This window comes from Lepidochelys kempii, chromosome 27, assembly GCF_965140285.1.
Source record: "Lepidochelys kempii isolate rLepKem1 chromosome 27, rLepKem1.hap1, whole genome shotgun sequence".
NCBI classification, from domain to species: Eukaryota; Metazoa; Chordata; order Testudines; family Cheloniidae; genus Lepidochelys; species Lepidochelys kempii.
The window spans coordinates 18,521,961-18,541,040 of record NC_136406.1 but is presented as its reverse complement, the minus strand read 5'-3'; the positions used below and the strand labels follow the sequence as shown (position 1 = coordinate 18,541,040).

Below are 19,080 nucleotides of genomic sequence, written 5' to 3'. Positions count from 1 at the left end.
ACTGCTTTGAGGCTTCCCCACAAGTGGCTCCTCCTGTGTTTCCTGGCTGCTGCCTCAGACCGCAGCGATCTATGTGGTTTATTTCATAGCTGCTATATGTTTATGGAAAAGAAGAGTCTCTGCAGCGCCAATGTTAATTTGGAAAATATTTTCTGCTGGCAGAGCCTGCCTTACTAGAGGAGGAAGAAGAGCAAACCCTCCGTGTGCCCTGCATCATGCGGGAAAGCATACCACCAAGCCCAAGTGCTGTAGGAGGAAGTGCTGAGGGAATAGGACGTACAAACTTACTTCTAGGAACTGCCTCACACCAACTCTGCTGGCACCCGACACAATCCCGTTTCCAAGTGCCAGGTCATTGGTTAGAATGTTTCCGAAGCTTTACAGCCCAAATTCTCCTCTTCATTCTGCCATTGTACATTCAGAGTCAGTTAATGACCATTAAAACTGCTCTCAGTGAGGCACCCCTCTCCAAAGGTGAAAGTCATCAAACACACATGACACACTTTGTGTGTGTGCACCTGTGTTGTAGGCATGTACTATGAAGTTTTTAGTTTAGTTTATTTTGGACACCCAGAAAGAAGAGTGTTTCCCAGAATGCAGGCTGGGAAATGTGTGTTTCCACTCAGGGTGACTGGCGGAGATGGGCAGGGGTCTGTCATTGTAAGGGGATATGAACCCTCTCTCAAAGGAGTCTATCTGAGAACCACACCATGTTTAGCACTGGCTAGGGGGCTGCTGCCAGTGCCAAACACCTGGGCAGGAGCTGCACAGTGCTGAATAATGCTTGTGACCTGGGTTTGTTTTGAACTCCATGGGAGTTGATCTGGGTAAATCCAGAAAGAGGCTCCTTTACCAAATCTTCCAAAAAGGCAGCTTGGCTCTTAGGGTGCTTCATCATCAGGGACATTCTTAGTCCCCGACGGCTTACAATATTAAAGCCTCTAATCACATGCTTTTAAGGAGACTCCCCCCCCCCCCCCCCGCCGCCCCGGTCACTCCCCGTGGTAACAGGTTCAATGGCTTTGTGAATCCCACCCATGCCTTAAAAACAAACCCAGTAAATGGCTGGTGACAGAGCTTTGAATGTAAAAATAAGCTTAAATAATATCCCAGGAGACTGTAAATTGTATGCTCCACAAAGCTAATGAACCAGCCAGCCTTTTTTACCTATAACTTCAGTTTATATAAAAAAAAAGTTCTCATAAGCTAAAATTGGGTTCAACATATAGTTTGCAGAAAGCCTAAAATTAGTTATGTAACAATTTAAAATGTACATGCCTCTAGTTTGGAATATTTCTTTGTGGCCACAAAAGCCAGGCCAAAGGCAGCTCTGTGCATGTGTGGTCCCCCAAAACAAATCAGTTAGAGGAAAATATTTCCTTGGCATGACAAGAATTCACAGCATTTGCCACACCTGGAGAAGCATACGGAGAGGCATGCATCCTGCCTGAGAATGTTAACAGTGTGCCTCTATTTTTCATTGAAAAAATGCTTTGCTAAATTTTTTTGACCATCTGAAAGGAAGTGTCACCTGTTTCTGAATTACTAATGCACCCCATGGTATTTAAGAGTCCCTCTCTAGCAGGGATAGATGAAGCTGTGAGTGTCAGGAGCTGGGCATCCCTGATCTCATCTCCAACCACTAGCTCTCTGGCTGGGATGGGTGTAGATTCAAGTGCTAGAAGTCACCTGCCCTGGCAGTGGAGAGACCTACCAGGACCAAATGCCAAGAACTTTACCGCGCCAGTCTCGTTTTTCACAGATAAACACAGATCCTTAGGCCAGAAGCTGTGACCCTCTCTGCCCTGCCCTTCAGTAGAGATGGGCATGAGTCCAATCAGTGCATCTCTTCCCAGGCACCTGCTCTTGGTAGTGATGGATGCCAATCCTGTATCCAAGTACCAAGAGCCATGCCACTCCCTGCTCTCCAGATGGGATGGTCACAGGCCTGAATGCCAAGGATCCTGCTCCTGTTGCCACGTTCTCTCCAACCACCTGGGGAAAATGACTTTAGATGTTAGTTATCCTGGGGTCAACACTTCGTAATTTTCTGGCTGGCATGTCTGTGTCATCACTGTTATCTCTTGGATGGAATCAGAATTGTGTGCCTATGTGTCACAGTCTCCATCCTGCGAACTGCTAATGGAGACTCTCCATTCTCAAGTGGCCAGGAGCAATGATGATGGAGCAGGAAGACCTGAGTCACGTCCCAGAAGTTCCCATGAAATTCCAAGTGGCCATAGTGCTCAGCTTGGAACAGCAGTTCCTGATTATAATATTATATCATTGTAAGGAGAGCAGTAGTGTATTGTTAACAAATATGTGCAGCACCGTCTGTGTGCATAGTGCTTTGTACAACAAGTGGAGACAAAATCATTACAATCTATGTGAGAAATCACAGGGGGAGATGACAACAACCAAAGGCATGAGGGAGATTTGCATATAGTAAGCACAGGAGGCTGTTTCTTTTCACACCAGGCAAGTGCTCTCTCTTTTTAAAAATGTGTTTAGATTTTGAGGATGGCGTGGGCAGGTGGGTGGGCCATCCACGGGTAGATTATGGGAAGTGGTGGATTTTGAATAATCAAGGAATGATGGTAGCTCCAGGCAAGAAAATAAAGATATGAAAAATACAAGAGAAAGTGGATTAAGATAACTGCATATCATGTGTGGGGTGAGGAGATTTACAAGTAGGAGAAGCAGAGGGGTTATTGGTGAGACAAGTGAAAGAGATGGAAAGTGCACTACAGGCCCAGTTTGGTTCTGATTTCTGCTTTGCTTGCCCAGAGTTTCTCAAGCCTGTGTATACTTGATATTTTGCATCCTAAATTATAAATATCTGGCAATGCAGAGACATTTTTGCTTTTGATCCACAGTTAAAGCTGACTGTGAAAATCCGTTCATAATCGGCTAATAGTTCATGAGGTTAAAACTGTTGTTGTAGCACAATCTGTGGGAACAACACAAGAGAAACATTTCCTGCAGAAAGAATGCTGAAGTTTAATTACTGCACATCCCATGTGGGAGGGTTTCAATTTTTAGGGCCCTGTGTTCAGACAGTTACTAGGTAGCCAGCTTGTGCAGGAATATTGATGCTTTTAGTCTAATCCCCACTGTGCCAGAGAACAGAGTAGGGGCCCCATTCCCATAACGGGGTAGAAGGAATGCTACACATTTCGTTTCCTTAGGCCTTATTGCTGGGTACATTGCTACTGCAGGCAATTTAATTAATAACTGTCTACATCTCATCATCTATCATTAGCAAAACAGGAGGTGGGGACCATTCCAAATGCATGCTGTACAAATAAATTGAAGTTGTCTCAATCAATCTTACAGGTTTGCTGTCGATCAGCCAGCTTTGCTCTTCCTGCAATTCAAAGTCTCTGACCTTATCTCATTCTCAGGGCTGGGTAGCTATTTGTATAACGTGAAATAAAAAAACCCATAAAAGCATGGTGAATAGTTATTAAAAATGAAGCCTCCCTGTAATAATATTCACCAACTTCATAAGCCCATTTACCGTCAAATTTTAAATGTGCTGATGAGCCATCAAGGAGGAAGGTTTCTGGGGCTTAGAAATGTATAGGACAGATCCTTGAGATATCAGGAAAATGCTGCCTAAACAACAAAGGCCCAATCTAGTTGTCATTGAAGTCAAGTAGATGGGAGCCTTTCCACTGATTTTAATGGCTATAGGTCAATCCCTTGTTACATATAATCTGTCTGTATATGTCAGTGGCTCACCGTACATGATGTTTTTCATCTTTGTTTGAACCTGAGATCCCCTTTTGACTTTTTCATATGAAAATCCCCAAGGAATTGGGATACCTATGTGACTTTCACTTTTTAATGACTGAGAAGTAAAACTCCCCTCGTAACTTCTGAACCCTGGTTTGCAGGAATAGAAAAGGCCAATACCTGATGACATGAGAGGGGACAGGCTAGAGCAATAGTGACGGAAGTCTCCTTCCAAATCAGATGGACTCTGCCAGAAGACCTTAAACTCTTCATTATTAATTAATTTAATTAAATTATTTTAATTAATTATATTAATTTTTTATTATTATTATTTATATTTCAGTATTACCTAGGAACACCATTCAGAGGTAAGGGCCCTATTGTGCTAAGCATTGTATAAATACAGTCAAAAAGACAGTTCCTGCCCCAAAGAGGTTACAATCCAAGTAAAAGACTAGAGCTAACAGGTGGCAATAGACAGACTAGGGAGCATGATATGGCAGTGGTCTCAGCACACAGTGTACAAAGGCCTGATCCAAAGTCTGTTATGCTCAGTGGAAAAACTTCTACTGATCTTGATGAGTTTTTGGATTGGGCCTAAGTGAAACTTTCTGCCACTTCTGCCATAATCTGTGTGAATACCCTCACAGTGGCGGCCACCTTGGCTAATGCAGGCTGTCTCAGCCCTCGAGCGGCCAAGTTTTTCTGTGTGTGAGGAATTTTTGTGTTAATTTGTGAATGCAGAAAGTGTTGTCTATGCCTATGATAGCAGAGCAGTGTCTGCAGGAGACAAATGACAGGGTTTCTCTGCTTCAGTTTTGGCTGGTGTCCTTCACTAAGTTTCTGGAGAAGCTGTATCCTTCCTGGAGGGAACAGAAAGGACTGGATCAGTTCCCAGTGAAGACTGTCAGGGTCCTCCTTCAAGTAGGGATCTGGTTGTCGTTAAGGAAGCATTTGATAAGTCTCTATTCACGAAACCATTCCTTGAGAGCCATGGACCTGCTCTCCCAAGCATCCCTCTCCTTGGGAAATGTGTTTGAGAAAGCCGTGGCAAAACAATGTGGCCATATCCAATGTCCAAGCTTTGCTCCTTCTTCCAGTATTTCAATGGGGGTGTTGCCCTTGGAGGAGGGAAGAGTTATTTTGTGATGGGCTCAGTGACTGGTCTGAGTACTAGTTGTGCCCTCTAGCAAAGCAGTAACTTTTTCCCACAGCCAAAGTGTGTCTTGTGGCAACATAAAGAGCAGAGTGAGGCTGAACAGGCTCCAATTCATGGGTAAGTGCAAACAAGAAAATGCCGATCCTGTGACCTCGCAGGTTCTTATATTGAGCCCATCAATACCATTAAAGGAGAGCTTGCAGACCATGGTGACGGGCATGGGATAGAAATTGAACAAAAAAGTCCCCCCTATATCTGCTACAACCTTCTCTGACTGGTTCCTTTGAAAGAGCCAATACAAAGGGTCAGATGGGTGACCTGGCTAGGCGGGTATTTTTCTATGATATGATTGTAACTGTGACCCCTTTTGGTCTCAGTAAATTGTCCTGTTTGAATGGAGCCAAGCTGAAATAGCATGTTGTACATGCACCAGGAAATGATCTCATAATGTACAAAGCCTCAGTCTGCAGGTGATAAGTGAGGGCCTAACAACTTAATCTCATCAACTGAATGCTGCTTTGGCTGAGGTCCTGTGCCAGGCCACAATGTGGGGGCTGGAAAGCTATTTTTTCATGTGACAGACTTAAACAGGTAGTTTGAATTATTATAATACAAATGTTCTATTCTGTGCTGTCTGTGTCCTAGATTCTTCTTACTGAAATGGAAGAAATACCACAATGCATTTTACAGACAGTGGGACAAGCTATTATACTGACAATTGCCTTTTGGCTATTACATTTTGGATTATGTATTCTGGAAGTCTGATGAAGCTGATTTATTATTGTCTTTAATCTCTTCCTGTTTTATGGTGGCCATACCTATTAACAATTATAGTTTAATTTTAATTATTGATGATACCTCTTCAGAATGCACTAGTACATGTTCGGCAAGCTATCCTTTAATGGTACTGAAGCTGGTATTATAATTCCTCACTATAGTACTGTCCTTACTATTAAATCTTTGCTGGGAAAGAGGTAGAGAGACCAACAGTGTATCTGTGTATAGGGGGATCTGGAATGTTGAGAACGATCTGGGTTAGGAAGATTCCACTCTAGAAATTCACCCAGATAATTCTTTACATTCAAGCACACGTGTACAACAAAATGCCATTTTTTTCTTTTTAAAAATGTTTATTTTTCCAAAATGTACATCTAAATTATGCCCAGGAACCAGACGGGCACTTGACTATCTCAGCCTCAGGAGGGCACAGAGGCTTCCTTTGCACCATTACTTCCCCTCCTGAGCTGTGCTCCCAGCTCCACATCCAGCACAAAGAAAGGAGACGGATCAGCCGGGAGACAGCTGGCCCCTCTCTTGCTGGTACTGATTTTAATTCAGAGTCAGAAAAGGTAGAGAAGAATTTTATTTTTTCCAGCATTTTGTTTGTTTTTCAAACCTATAAAACTTTAGGATTGTGACGTCTGAATCAGTCTGTATGCTGGATCTAAAGACACAATTGTGTGGTGTCTATTTGAAACAGAACCTGCTTATCTCACTGTGAGATCTAAACATTTGTGTGCAATATTAGATGTGGTCTCTAGTGAATTTCTAATCCTCAGAAGGAAGGAAGCATGTTCCAGAGACAGACAGTCAAGGGAGAATGTCTTTGCAGTGTTTTCTTTTACCTTTTTGGGTTGTTTTACTTTGCAAATAATATCTAACTGTATATTCTGATAGGTCATCACCTCACAGCAATTACTTACTAGCTGCACCACAAATAATGTTACATTTTATCACAGCCTCCCTGCAAAAGACAGCAACAAAACACATTGCTCTTTACCTATGCTCTCCCAAAGGAAATTCAGCTGCACTGTGCATGCATGGATGGCTAAATCAGCTACATAATAAAATATTTAGTGACTTTGTGCACTGGGCGAGGCAGGGCTGCTGATTCAAAAGTCAAGCAAATATAGAATCGTGTGCTCCCTGTGTGTATGTGTGCACTACAATACAGTACATAATTCTATACTAATCGTACATGAAGTAAACTGTATAGGAACAGCAGCCAAACATTAAGTATAATAGTGAAATTGGTTAGCTTTCCCATATACACAGCAGTTAAATTAACTTTGTAATTAACTGTAACAGCCCCAGTATTACACCTAAGAAAGTTGACCTGTGTGTCTGAGCAGTTATATTACCTCATATGTATTATGCAAATAATTTATATAACTACAGCCTTAAAGACTGTATTGTAATGATTCATACACACAAGGGGCAGAGCTAAGGCTGTGGGGAAAGTTTTATTTTTGTATTTTTTGTCTTTGCATGCTCATTAGGACAGCCGTTAAAGGCTTTTTATAGCATACATTTTCATAAGGCCTTTCTCATACTTATTTGTACATAGCATCTCAAGGAAGTTACACTCTCTCTCCTTTGTAGTATTTGTACCCCTAACACAAAGGGAATGGCTATTTTAGCTAGCCAGTTCTGTCGGAAAGGGCCCACCCCAACTGAGGCAGAATCGATTTACAGAAAAAGGTAATTATGCTTCAATGAAGGAAATATGAATTCTGTATTGTGTTCGTCTTATTTTAACAATTTTTTTCACAATTAATTCCTCCTGTTCAGGTGCCTGAAGAGATCAGTGTGCTGCAATTAAGAGAACATTTTGAAGAACAAATCATTGTTTAATTGTACCATGGTGCTCAGTCTCTGTTGTTAGACCAAGAGCTGGTTGCTCTTACGCAGTTCTTAAAGGAAAGAAAGCAAAAAAGGGTTGGAAGTTAGTAACTCAATATACAGGAGGCATTAATATTAGCTTTGGATAGTCACTAGACTGATTGAGATTGGGGTTGTGGGGGCAGGAAGTTGAAAGTGAGGACAGAAGTTTATACATCATACAGTGGACAAGGTAGAGCTATTGGAGGGACTGGTTTAGGAACAACATTTATTTGTTATCCTTAACCTCCTCTCTGCTTCCCTGGTCCAGCTGGGTCCACTTTGTCCCCTGGAACAGGTTAGATCAGCTTAGGGCTGGCCTAGCTTGTGCCCAACAGCCTATGGCCCCAAGGGACCATTGCAACTGCTGGGACTAGCCAGCAGTGTTCCATGCACACCGCTAGTCCTTCAGACCTGGACCGTGTTCCCTGTAGGGGATGGAATAGGGTTGCTGTATCAGTCCTGCCCTGGCCAGGGAAGCCCTTATATCGGAAGCATCTCCGGGGAGGGAGGCAGATCCCCTGCCTGCATGGTCCATTTGCACCAGCTGTGCCACAGGACAGTGAATTATGCCCATTGACTTCAAGGTGTCCACTCAATGCACATTAAACTTCACCTGCACAGTGAGCTGGTCCCTTCAGCTCCAGCTAAATCTTTTTAGCTCTCAAACCCTAATTGCTGTTTTGGCACAGGATTCTGAGTTGTTTCCTGGTTGTTTGTATTTACTTGCACAGTCCTCATTGGACATGGTTTTGAGACAAATATAAACCCAGCCATGGCCAATTTAATAGTTTTTTGGGGGGAGGTAATTTGATGGTAAACCATAATTACTAGTACAACTGATATCTTAATTTCCAAGCCAATCTGAGGAGGTGTTTGAGGCACAAATCAGGCTAATTAGAATTCTGTTTGCTCATAATAAATAAGGGATAATTGCTAATTGAGTCTGGTTCACATTATTTTAAGATGGAAACTATTTTAAATGTGAAAGTTTGTCTATGCTATTCCATTCCATGGCAGGCCCCAGGCATTCTTCGCCTATTAGCCTGTGGAAAAAACAGTCTCAGATGAGACTCAGTAACTCCTAGGCCAGAATTTTCAAAAAAGCTTAGCACATTGAGTGCATGTTGGGTGCTGAGTTCTTTTGAAAATCTGGCCCCAATTGTGGATACTGAGCATTTGAAAATCTGGCCTTAAATGAATTTTCCAAAGCCACACAGCTAGTCCACAGCAGAGCTGAAAATAGACTCCTGACATCCAGTCCCCTGCTTTATTCATTCATGACCAAACCACACTCCCTCCCAAACCAAAAATTGCAGGTTTCATTGTTTGTGCATCCATTCACGGCTATGAAGCCATGATTTGTGATTGACATGAAGTACAACAGAGGTGCTGTGCTGGTGATGCTGATACCATGAGTGTAGTTATATACACTGTATGTATTTAATCACAGACATGATATTCACCCATTTTCCACAATCCTCCTTCCTCACTGTTTGCTGGCCTAAATTCTAGATAATCCATTTGCAAGGATAAAACTATATTCTAGCAAGCACTGAAGAAAGCTATATAAACATTTTCTTCCAACTTTTCTTCCTCCTTTTTGCCCATAAACTCCAATAATTTGGTATGGAAATTGTACATTAGAAATATGCACCAGAGGGGTCACTTTTGGATGATGTATTTGTTCAGTTAATTTGAGATTTATACTGCATTATCAAGATTATAATAGATTAATTTAAGAGTTTCATTTCTAATTAGTAGAACTTGCTTTTCCTTTCAGGTGCAATGTATGACTGGGAGCAAATACTGCTAATTACAGCAAGTTCACAATTACCTTTCAATTTCAGCAGTTCCCTGAAGAACAGAGTGAGGGAGGAAGCAATGCAAGGCATGGAAATAACATCCAGTATTTAAGTAATTAAAAGGCTACAGATAAAGTTTTATCTTGTGGCATCAAACTGGAGCTCTGTTCACTCTTAGGGTGAATAAGGAAAGTGACATTTAACTGCAAGACTCCCTTCCCCTGACCATGGACAGTCACCCTTCCCACCACAGCTCAATAAGTGTGTTCTTGATCTGCTCTGGAGCCTATTGTAACTTACTGACACACTCCTCAGGCAGCTGTTTAAGGCTGTCCTCTGCATCATGAGCTTCTTAAAGTAGATGGCAAGGACAGGGAATGCCAAGTGTCAGAGTGGGCCAGAGGGTATGGTAAAGGGCACAGTGGCCAGTGATGATATTTACTCCAAGCTGCGGATATTCTCAATAAAATGAACGATTTGGAGTGGGGAGATTGGCAGTTCCAGTTACTCCCATTTTAAGTTCTTTCATTCCACCATTCGAGACCTAACAAATAAAACCAAGGAATCTCCCTTTTTACATGAGTGTCTGTACCCATAGTCCCAGGGCAAATGCTTCCCTTATTTACAGGAGGGCTCAGGGCCCTGGGAACCCAGTGAGGGGAAGAAAGGGGGTCTGCTCCTATACTTTCTTACCCAGATACAACTCACTGATTCAGTCAGTCAATCAAACACCACAAAGGGGTCTCCCTTAAACCTACAGGCTCCCCACCTTTGTCTTACTACCCAGCTGGCCACTGTCATGGCAACCACAGAGACCATTCCAAAAGGAGAAAACTGCTTCAGAGTAAGAGAAAGCCTGTTGACTGCGCGTGCCTGATCCCATTTCCATTGTGCTGAAGACTGTAGGAGTTACAGTCTCTTGGAGGGAATTCTAGGGCACGGGCAACAGGCAGGCAGTGACAACTGTAGCTATTCATTCTCTGGAAGAGAAGCACCTGGACAAGAGATTTCCTGAAAAAGCAATCTGGGTACAGATGTCACTACTGGCAGGTACTGCTGGGAATGGTCCTTTCTGGAGTCACTATCTGCTCCTTTCCTTTACCTGGAAATGCCTTCATTAATTCTCCCACAAACTGTTTCCTTAGTGCCTCTGCTAACACATGTGTATATAGCAGGTTAGCCCAATCCCATCCTGGGTTTGTCCTTTGGGAAGGAGAATCCCTCAAAGGGACGAGTGCACCTTGCTACGCTCCTCTAACAGCAACGAGGTGCGCGTGTGGTGGTTTTAGCCAATGCCTTGCTGGCATTCACAGAATGTCATGTACCTTACTGAAAATGTACCCCCAGGGTCTGATCTGAATTAGGGTCTTATCAATCAGCTTCTGACCACTGGCTTTGTGTGTGTGCACTCAGGTTTCTTATGTCTTCACCAGATGAAAATTCCCACCCCACATCTCCTGCTCATCACTTCTGAGACCATATCCCTCTCCCAACTCTTTCGTAACTATTATAAAAATTATCCCCTGAAACACAGAGGTCAAAGTTCATTTAAGCTCATGGATGATGTACCTCTGGAAAATCCTCTTTCTGGAGCTGCTCTGATAGACACTGCAGGGGCCCAGAGTGAGGTGTGTGTACAAGTCAAATCATCCACCACTTCTCCATGAACCAATGCTGAGAAGTTCCCCTGTTTTGGACACATTTGTCTTGCTTAGGCCATTTCACATACTACCAGCTGCACAATCAAACCATAAGCAGAGTTCTGTGGGCGTGTGCCCACTGCCTGCATCACTGCCGTCAGGACACTTAAAAAAAAAAAGATACATGGGGTCAGATTCTGCTCTTGGTCCTTCAGGAAAGAGCTGCTCAGTTGATAATCAAATTCCAAAACATATTTCTGAAGAATCAAACAAACCAGGTTGATGAATGTTCCATAATCTGAATGTAAAAGCCATGGATCATTTGGACACACAACCCTTTTTGGAGGCTTGGAAACTGTTTGAACATGAGGTCGGATTTGGTAATGGAGTTGAAAGTGTTGATGTTGCCTAGCAGGACTCTTAGGAAAGCATTGCTCTTATGCCTAGGGATTTGACCAAGTATGGCCACTCTTATGTTCTTATTCATTACCTGTTAGGTTCAGTCCCTCTCGGGCACCTGGCATTGGCCACTGTCAGTAGACAGGATACTGGGCTGGATGGACCTTTGGTCTGACCCAGTATGGCCGTTCTTATGTTCTTATGGTATAAAGCATGGTTTTGAACACTGTTTTAAGATAATTTATCTCCATCTACACAGGCTAGCCCAACAGCATTAGAAACTGGGTTTTAACATGGCTGCCAATCACTAGCAGAGGCCCAGTACAGACACGGCCAAAGGGCCCATGTTGTCTTCACACAGCAGCAGAGTAAATGGCAGAGGCCCATTTTCAGAAGACTGTATGTGGGAGAATGGGCTTCCTGCAAGTCCCTTATTGCCCTGAAAAGGCTGCAGAGTGAGATTTTTTCCCCTTATCCCTTAGACAGTATTTCATTTATTTATGTTAATGTCCATCCCCTTGATATCTGATCATGTTATAGAGACTGAAAAGGACTGCTGCCAACAATTGGCAAAGAACAAATAAGCAGCCCAGTTCCACATGGATGAAGACCACCTCATCTTTTTGAAGCAGATTGACTGTCTTTTGCCTATTATTGGCCTACAAGAACTCCTGCTGGCAAAAGGCACGGCCCTGCCATTAACGTCGCATCTCTTTAAGGCCATGCTAATGCAGTTGGCATTAGAACAAACTGAGATTTCCCAAGAAGTGTATGGCTGCCAACAAAGACACATCTTGAGGGACCATTACGTATGGTATTAAACTGAGAGCACTCTGTCAACATCTGATGCAGTTTGTGGAAAATTCTAAGGAAAATAAAACCAAGCCATTTCCACTGTAAGATTTCGAAAAAGTTCCCTCTTTAGCTCTTTCTACCAGATGCATTTTCATTCTCCACTAGAACAGGCTGCGAGCACATCTTGTTATCATCACAGATTTCCTTCCTGCAGATTTTAATTGTTAGTGCTGCTGGTTCAACCTCCTGGATGGAGGGAAAGGGACCTGCCCATGAATCTATCACATTGCATTAGGGAATGCTTTCAGTGCACCAGCCTGGGTTGTGTAACCTTTTGTTGCTGGGATTTCTAGTTGTGGCTGTCATCCCATGACCGCCTTCATGCTGCATAGCAGGTTCATGCTGCACAGAAAATTAAGTTTAAACATTGGGAGCTACTAAGCTCAGTGTCAGAGAAGAGGATGGTTCATGGGTTTGATACCTGGTTCAGTGCTCCTGCTGGTAGCAGCTGATCTGATTATTGTCTAATGGCTGTTGACCAACCTGTGGGAAATGGGTTGGCTGGTCTCAGCCTGGTTCCGTGTGGGAAGCTATTAACATCACAACCCTATAAACACTGCCATTAGCCCTCTTGTTGGCAGTCTCAGCCAAGAGGTAACGGGTTAAGGCTCATAGAGGCTGGCAGGCTTCACTACCACTGACAGGGCCTGTGCACCGGGGGAAAGTTCTGCAGCCCCTGTGATTTTTGTACTTTTGCTGAAAACAAATGTCAGTGACACTGTGGGAAAAACCCTAACTCTGATTTCTCTGTAAGTAGCTCCTCCAAATTCCAAGCATGTGGTCCTAGAGGGTGGAGCAAGCAAAGAGGCCTATTGGTAAGGCCTCTCCTCAGCTCTCAAATGAGGCCATTTTGGAATGGAAAAACACCCATCTTTCACTCACAAACACATAGCATTTCACTCCTTCTGATGCACCAACTTCCCTCAAATTAGGTAAAGTTATTTCTCTCTCAGATGCAGATGAAACATGGGGCAGGTGAGTCTGCATCATTAACCTTCTGCCAGGCCTGGTGGGCAAACTACATATATTCCCCTAGCACCTGCATTTCCCAAGGGGGACATGGCTGCCTGGAGACTGTGATGAGGCTGGCGGGGGCTCCCCTCACCACATTCCAGGTGGTGAGCATTGTCACAGTCATAACTGATTAAATCAGGAGGGGGAAGTCCCATTTCCTGGTCCCCTGGTTCTGGGGATTTGATCACAGAACAAAATTCTGCAAACTCCAGGGGACAGTGCAGGGAAGGTGGGCAGGAGAGGACACAAGTCTCCCCAGAAACACAAACAGAGTTACCATCACCTGAATGATTCCTAGCCTCTGGCTAAGCCCAATGTCTCATTGCAAACCTGCCCCGCACAGCGCTTTCCTCAGAGCGGCCAATTAAATCCGCTTGCAAAAGCATGATACAATGGCTGCCATGTTACCCAAACAATAAGAAACTAGGATCTTGGCTCTTTTAACTTGCTTCACCCCAATTCTCCATCCCTCCAGCAGCCTCCCCAGGTCCCAAAGCCTAACTCAGAATTTCCCCTGTACAGGATGCGGTGTGTGGAAGACTAGCCAAGGAGCGTGAAGGTGTATACATTGGGTGACGAGGCCTCTTTGGGAGGGGCAGTGACTAGTTTCACTTTCCTGAAGCGCGGCTCACACCTTCAGAAGTTTGGGAATTGCTGAATTATTTTGAGCCTGATCCCTATGCTGCCAGCTGGGCCTCTCCTCACTCTGCCACAACTAAGGTTTGGTTCCTGGCTCCTTGCACTGATGGCTGATTGTCCCATTCTCTCTTGCTCATAGGTCTCTCTTTGTTCTGTCCCAAAGACCACTATTGTGGGGAGGCCCTATATTGGCCTAGTACCGGTTCTTCCATCTATTCCACGGCCTCTCAAAACCTGCACCTGCCCAGTCACTGCTCCCGACTGGGCCTTAGCTTGGCTTCCCTGAGCAGCAGCATTGAATGTGCCTCTCTCAGCCACCAACAGTCCTCACACGGCAAGGAAGCTGGTTCTAAACGCTGAGGGAAGGGCCCACTAGTCCCCGTGCATGAGAGTTTAGATTGAGGTAAAACCAGTTAACGTATGCTGTTGCCCTGACCTTAAAAGCCACAAGACTCTTCAGTAAGCAGCTGCCCAGTACCCTGACATGAAGGGATCCATTATAATCCTTTATTTTTATATGGAAACAAAAATGGCAAGTGAGATTGGGCCTGAGAATGAGACGGCTCCATTTTTCTACCTTAACCTTTGCATCTCCGCTATTTTCAAATGAGTCCTGAGTCACAGCAGGAACCGTGGTGCCTTGCTGTCCTTGAGCCGTGAACCACAGGAGTAACTGTCCCTGTCAGCTTCTTGTGAAGGCTTCTGCCCTTCAGACATGCTGGTCCCATGATGGCAGGGGTCCAGCAATGAGAATAAATAGCTTCTTCCCTTGGGCCCAGACAACAAGCTGGCGAACACACTTGTAATTTACTGAAAGGAGCTTGGAATGTATAAGCTGTAAACATGAAATCAAAAACAAATGAGGCAGCAGCCTTGAGGGGAGGGAAGGAGCTCTGGACAGGGAGCATGCGCTTCGCAGATCTGTGGACAGTCTGGTGTTCTAGAAGCGATGGCTGACAAGCCTGCAGAAGGACCTGTGACTGGTCCTGTGGAGGGGCCTGCGCTGTCTTTCAGGTAAATGTGACAGGAAGAGAGTTTGTCTTGGGGAAATTTTTGTGCCCTTTGCTTGCTCCTGGGTGACCCTCATCCTGCTAGGCTCTGGAAGGGCTAAAACTGAGCCATCTTATTACCAAGAAGGTTACAGCTTGCTGGAGTAGTCCAAGTATTATCTATTTGAAATGATCTTTTCTCCCTCCTCTTTTCTCCCTCCTCTTTCAAGCAGCTCAGGACAATTTTCAGGCTGAGGGAAACCATGCTGCTGTGGCTGTTTGAGTTCATAATTCCCCTCAGAACTTGTGGATTAGATCCAGTGCAGGGAGTCTGGCTAGAGTTTCATGTTTTCCCTTGCTGGCTTAGTAAAGGGCAGTGCTTTACCCTTAACAGTGATTAGACCATGAGGAATTTATTACTATCCATTTCAAACTCATGCCTTGGTCTTTCCTCAGTGCAGCTCCTGTGGTCGGTCCCTTTCACTGAGGGGAGCTTCAGATTGTCATTATTGGGGCCTGACCCTTCTTCCTTTGAGAGTCTGCACTGGGGCTCTCTTCTCAGCTCCAGTCCCCAACGGAGAAGAGAGAAGAGTTGGCAATATATTAACAGCTGAGGTGCCAGCTCACCCAGGGCATGCCTTAGGCCCACAGACTGGTCGGATTCCCTAGGTAAGGTGCAAAGCACAATTGTCAGCTGAACCCTGCTTAGCACAGCTCCTTCCAGTTTGGCCAAGGGGAGCTCACTTCTGGTTTACATGGAAAAATAACTGGTGCTCTTTGAGGAAGACATGCACAAAAATCCTGGGTACCAGGCCAGGGGACCCCAACAAATGTTTTTAGTGTGAAACAATGCAAGAAGTTAAAGCTCTTTGAAAATGACTGTACCCACAATTATATGCAAGTGCAAAAAACAGAAGGCCCGTTTTTTAAAATCTGGCCCTTTATGTGCATAAATCCCTGCTGGTAATGTCACTGTTCAAGTGAGCTGTAGCTCACGAAAGCTCATGCTCAAATAAATTTGTTAGTCTCTAAGGTGCCACAAGCACTCCTTTTCTTTTTGTCTTCTAACCAGGAATTGTTGGTATATATTGCCATCTAGTGGTGATGAGTAGGAGTGCCTAAAGGGAACATTCATTGCAAGAGCAGCAACACATTATTATCTTATTTACCATTAGTTTCCAATGAACTGTAGAGGGTGGATCTTTGTTCACATCTGGAGGAAGATATTGTGAGGAAAAGGGAATTTTCAAAAAATAGTTTGTCACAAAGCCCAGTCTTCCACACTCGATATCCTCATAACACCAAACATCCAAACATACAAGAAACTGGTTTAAAACATTTCTGTACTTTAACAACATTATTTCTTCCACAATAATCATTTAGGATAATTCTATGTAATTTGATACAATAAATAATCTTTAGCATCTTCTATTCTATTCCAAGCTACATACTTTTACCCTTCTACGCCAATGCCACAGCAGAAAGTGGAGGGGCTTTTCTGCCTTACGTACTTGCAGTACACAAAGACAAGAAAAGTTCATTTTTACTTCCAGCGTAGGGTGGTGGGTGAAGTGCTCTCCTTCAGTTTCACAGCAGGGAAATACTGTTTCGTCATGGAATCTCCTTCAGAAGGATAATCCAATAGCCACAGGCCCTTTCATTTCAAAGATAACTTTCAGATCACACAAAATTCTGCCATTTTCAACCATTCACTTCTCAAATTTCAGCCACCTTCTGTCCCTTTTCATTATATCATCTAGTCTGAACTCCTGTGTATCACAGGCCATTACATTTCACCACATTAGCTGTGTTGAAACGGAACTGTTGTGTGCTACAGGCAGAGAACAGGAGAGACTGAGGTGCCACCAATGCCTAAGGCCCATGCAACAACAGGGGATTGTTTAGGTGAGATATACCCGGCAGCTGATCTGTGCTCCAGGCTGCAGAGGAAAGTGAAAAACCTCCAAGGTTCCTCCCAATCTGATCTAAGGGAAAATTCCTTCCCAACCTCAAATCTAGCAATCATTATGACCTGACCATATGAGCAAGGCACAGCAGCCAGGGATCTAAGAAAGGGAATTCTTGGTACCACTTCAAACCACTGATTCTCCCTGTCTAGTGTCCTACCTCCAGTTCTCGCCAATCACTGATACATCAGAGGAAGGTGAAAGAAACCCAGAATACATCTGGCCAATTGTGCACTGAGTAAAAAAATTCCTTTCTGAGTCCAGTAGGTAACCAGCTGAGATTTGATTATAGCTTGTCTGAATGCAGAGCTACAAGTGTTATGAGTATGCTGGGGGCAATGCAGAACTTCTGTTCTCTCCATGGTCATGAGGGCAGGGAATGAACACTAGTCATAGACAATATCTCAGACAAAAAAAAAATCTTACTGACAAAAAGCTTTGAAAAACATGCACACAGAGGTAAGCATCCATCTGAGATATACATAACCAGGATCAAACCTTTGAATAGATGGAGTGTGGGATGAATGCCATTGCAGTACGAGGTGCACACTGACAGAGTGACAGAACCAGACTTTGGATGGAGGGGGCTTGAAATAACAAGATTGTTCTGTCATTTGTTGCCATGAACATGGAGAACTAATGGCAAAGAAATACTAAAAAATTTAAGCTAGCCTCAGCATTGAGCATGCAGCCACTATGCCTACCATGCTACTCCACATGAAATCCTAACTAAACATCAAATCTTCAACATTCTGTGATATAACAGAGATGGGACTTGGAAAAATTGTTCTCATTTCATCAAATGTCAAATGAATGTGAGTTATAATTTGGTCTCTTCTGACCATTGAGATCAATAGATTATAAGGCCAGAAGGAACCACTGTGACCATTTAGTCTAACCTCCTGTGTAATACAGGACATCGGACTTTCCTAAATTATTTCCTTTTGAACTAGAACAGATCTTTTAGCAAAGCATCTAATCTTGATTTAAAAATGTCCAGTGGTGGTTAATCCTTAACAAATTGTTCCAATGATTCATTACCCTTGCTGTTAAAAATTTGTACTTCTTTCTAGGGTGAATTTGCCTAGCTTCAGCTTCCAACCGTTGGATCTTTTTACATCTTTGTCAGTTAGCTTGAAGAGCCCTCTATTAACAAATTTCTGTTTCTCATGTAGTTATTTGTGGACTGATCAAGTCACCCCAGCCTTGTTTTCGTTAAGCTAACTAGACTGAGCTCCTTGGGTCTTTCACTATAAGGCATCTTTTCCAATTCTTTAATCATTCTTGTGGCTCTTTGCATAAAGCTAGTAGAAATCAGGCTGTATAAGAGTGTGAAATTCGGTTCAAAGTCCCCAGTCTCTAAATAAATCTCCTTTGGAAATCTGAGTAAAATATCTGCTTTTAAAACATCATGATTTTTAATTTCTTAACACTCCAGCCCACTTCTACACACATATTGTCAGCAGCTGTGTCTATGATATCCTACAAAATCCAGGAATCACACTTACCAGTCAGGAGACAGATTCTCCAACACTCTCAGCTGTAGCAATCTATCCAGGTATAACTTACTGTAACACTTGGTGCTCTCAGCCAGGACAGATAGGATATGTTTTAACAGTAGCCACTGGTATCAAAGGTTATTAACTGCTGTCTTGTGACTGGGGCACCAGGTTTTGTATAACCCTGATCCAAGCCATGTGTTCCCCCCACATTCCGACCCTTCACCCAGATCTCCGTGTTCCTGTGAACTTCTATCTCCTGCCCCCGCCTCACTAGCTTAGCCAGTCAGAACTGTACAAAACTCCCGGCCCCTGGGGCATCTCCACTGAATTTACTAGAAACTTACTCATAAAACTACTGAGAGCATACTGTTCCATCTTCAGTACATTTTACATGTATCTGTTGCTCACTTATTTAGAAAAGAGCCTGAGTTTTAACTTCACAGTCATTTTAACCAGAAATACATGATTCACTTGACAGGCACAGAAAAGCTCAGCTGAACCTAGTGGCCTCATTGAAAATTCTGCTCAGACAAACCCTGAAAATGTAGAAAAGTGGAATCATAAATCTGATTCTGACAATATACAACAGAGCTTTTTAACCAAACACAAATCAGAGTGTGACACACACACACTCACTCACTCCAGGAGCTCACTACCCAGATAGTGTATGAACAGGGAAGCTTCTTTTGTGTGCACTTATCATTAATGTTTC

General features: G+C 43.5%; 1 long non-coding RNA gene across 1 annotated transcript; it reads right to left on the bottom strand.

Moving 5' to 3' along the window:
- Window positions 1–1,004: 1,004 nt before the first annotated feature.
- Window positions 1,005–18,496, bottom strand: LOC144929912 (uncharacterized). The gene is made up of 4 exons (XR_013635077.1): window positions 18,375–18,496; window positions 16,069–16,112; window positions 10,933–11,168; window positions 1,005–7,590 (listed from the first exon to the last, which is right to left on the bottom strand). It is a non-coding gene; the product is annotated as an uncharacterized LOC144929912 (long non-coding RNA).
- Between the last annotated feature and the right edge of the window lie 584 nt (window positions 18,497–19,080).